At 33.9% G+C, this 3241-nt stretch overlaps 1 long non-coding RNA gene across 1 annotated transcript; it reads left to right on the top strand.

Moving 5' to 3' along the window:
- Positions 839-2834, top strand: LOC109360136. The gene is made up of 3 exons (XR_002109122.1): positions 839-1004; positions 2039-2133; positions 2425-2834. It is a non-coding gene; the product is annotated as an uncharacterized LOC109360136 (long non-coding RNA).

Raw genomic sequence — 3241 nt, 5'->3', positions numbered from 1 at the left:
GCGTATAGAATTTAATGATAAAATAGTTTATTAATTATAAATATATCATGAATTAATAGTTTAGAGACAACATTGGTTGTAGACCTTCTTCTCGTTTTCGGAGAAGTTAGAGACAACTCGAACCGTAACCTTACTAAAAAATCCATTTAATAAAATAGTGTCATGTTATTTTTATAATTATAATGTTAAGTATTATAATAGTTTAAGAATTATTTGCTACATATGAAACCAAATAGACAAAAAGAGTTTTGAATTACCTAATGGCTTTAACTAGAAATATACGTGTAACCTTAATGCCCTGAATTTGGTTATGTATTGAATTGGGTTGTTGGAGCTTAATTATATATGGACTTAGGCATAAAAGAGATTACTCAAACAATAAATAAAAATCAAAAGGGACAAATAACACAACAAAAAGAGCAGGCAGTGGGATACGGGTTTTAGGACCTCAAAATCCCCAAAGGGATTCCAAATCCCTAATCTCTCTCCTTTCTTCTTATGACTTCCATGAACGATGGACCAGGTCACCAGTGTCGATCCCATATTTTCTTCCAGTGATGGTACTGCGAGCAAGGGATTCATGCTGATGATAGAGATGATGATGATGTAGCTTCGTGATGGTGGCGATTTGAGATGATGCGGTTTTCACTCTCGGTGGTGGTCCGAGATGATGCGGTTTTCACTCTCGGTGGTGCTTCGAGATGATGCGGTTCTCACTCACGGCCGAAAAAAGGTCCTCATTCCTTCCCAATCTCTTTGGTTTTCATCACCCGTCTCCTCTTACTTCTTTTTTCTATTTGTTTGCTTATTCTATGATTTTTATCATGTCAATAATTTCATATCCTTGTCTAGGCTTATTAAGATCGAGGAGAGGATCGAGTGCGGATTTCATCGGTGGAACCCGAATCTTCACGGTGGTTCCCGGTTATGGTTACTACCCGTACTACGGCTTGCATCGGATAACAAGATGACATCGAGAATGGAAATCGCATTTTTCTACTTCGGTATCCCTCTTTGATCTTTTATCCTTTCTATTTGATTTTAGAGCATGAATTTAATCTGTTATGTCAACATCGATGAGTGTTTTCTCTTTAACTGGTGGAAATACATAGATTAAAACCAATTTCGTTCATGCTCTATTTTATATTCTAGCCTATTATACTTATGTGAGTTTCTGCGAAATGGCCGATTAAATCGGTTTATAATTTATTCCTATAACTTCGATGCATAAATCACCTAAAACAAGACATGTTATGATACCTATTTCGTTTGAATGATTACCTGAGTATATGCTTCCTGTCGTATGATACGGGTTCTGCCACTTTGTAATGCTTGTGAAACGTAAGTCTATTTTGGACTGAGTTTGCTTGAATGTCACTCTCTCTGTTTATACTTCTGCCTTTCTCTCTAGAATGCTCCCTGTTTTTCACTTGTTATCCTCTCTAATTTTTCTGATTTGTTCTCTTTTTATCACTGTTGCAATGCTTTTCTTTCTTTTTTGTATTCTTTCTCTTTTGCTTTTTTTGCTGAATGTATGTGTGTATCAATGTTTTTCTGACTCCCTATTTATAGTTAAGTAAGGGTTAATACAAAACCTTTCTGAATTACTAGCTGAAACTGTCTTTTTTGTTTTTTTGAAATTCCATGATTTTTGCTTTCTGATTTCAATACTTTAACTGCCCATGAATGCTGATTTATGCTAGTTATTGCACTCTGGCAACTGTTTCAAAAGAATCTGCCTGATTATATCATATGTTCCTTAATTTCATAACTGTCCGAAAATAATGTGTGATAAATCAAGGGAATATGTGATGAATTCTGGCTGACTGTTATAGCTTATGCATTACTTTGTAACTTCTATCTGACCCTCTGCCTCTCATTAATCAGCCTGATACAGTAAGCATTTGCAGCATGAGTGGCTACTTGTATCATAGGGTCCTTTACCCATCACTAGTAACCAACCCAACCAAGTTCACTTTCTTAGAAGTATGCACTTTCTCATTCTGTTTTTATTAAATATATACTATTCTATTTGCAGGAATATATTTTTCAGCATAGCTCTCACCAGTTATACAAATGGCCTAGACTTGAAACATGATCGATATTAACAAACCTTGTTATAGCATCAAAAAGGTACTTCTCGACACCATTCTGATATGCTTGATATGTAAGTATGCATAATCTGCTGTTCATGAAAACATGATGAATATTATTTATGACTGCCTGAATAGGATGAATATGGTATCCGCAAGTATATATGCCTCTCCTAATCTTTAGATGCTATCTTCCTTTTCAGTTCCTTCTCTTTATGTGTTGATCATCTCTTTCCATCATTGTTTGCTCCTTGTTGATAAATATGTATGTTCTCCTTTTTGCCATGTTGTGTTGATAATAACAAAAGGTGATATTTTGTTTTGGTTTTAGGTTTCACAAGAGGAGCTTCTGGAGCTTCACCTCAGAATCGTTCAACAAAGAAGAAACCCTCCTTGATGAGTCCTTACGAACACTCTTCTGGCACCCAAGGACTGCATTTGTTCCTCTTAGTGCCATAGCACTTATTATTATTTTTGTCTTCTTACCAGGTGTGCGTGAAGTGGACTTGTTGTCCCAGATGAAAGACCAAGACTTTTGAATAGTCACACATCCTGAGTTTGATGCGCATGACTATATTTATTTTGTCATATACAAACTTTTCTTCTTTCTTGCTGTAATATCTTTAAAGGACTTTTTGGTATATTCTTTTCTTTTTTTTTTGAAGGCAAAAACCGGTGTCTGGTTCATGTAATTTTCATATTGTAAGTAAATAGTTTGTACTTTCTAACATTAAAGCTTGATCTTGAGGAGCTTAGGATATATCTTTTTCAAATTGGTTTTCTTCCAATGATTACAATTGGTATTTGTATTGATTATGACAAATATTTGTAAATCTGTTTAAAAAAAAATAAGATGATGGAGTGGATTCTTGGATATCACACGCATATGACTCCTACCTAAAATTAATCCAGAAATGATGTTCTAAAATCAATCCAGAAATGATGTTTTATTTTTGCAAAGATAAAGGCCAAGGTAGGACAAAATTGAGCGTTCACAATTTTCATTTACCAACAATTATTACTTTTGTTTATTATTCTAAAACATGGTTTACAATCAAATCATATGTTTTTTGATAAATGGTATAGATAAAAGTATTTATCATCTTTTTTATTAGTTTTAGAATATTTATGATAAGAATATAATAATA

Source organism: Lupinus angustifolius, chromosome LG11 (genome assembly GCF_001865875.1).
Source record: "Lupinus angustifolius cultivar Tanjil chromosome LG11, LupAngTanjil_v1.0, whole genome shotgun sequence".
NCBI classification, from domain to species: Eukaryota; Viridiplantae; Streptophyta; class Magnoliopsida; order Fabales; family Fabaceae; genus Lupinus; species Lupinus angustifolius.
Note: the sequence above shows the minus strand (reverse complement) of the source record. Positions and strands in the feature narration are given on the sequence as shown.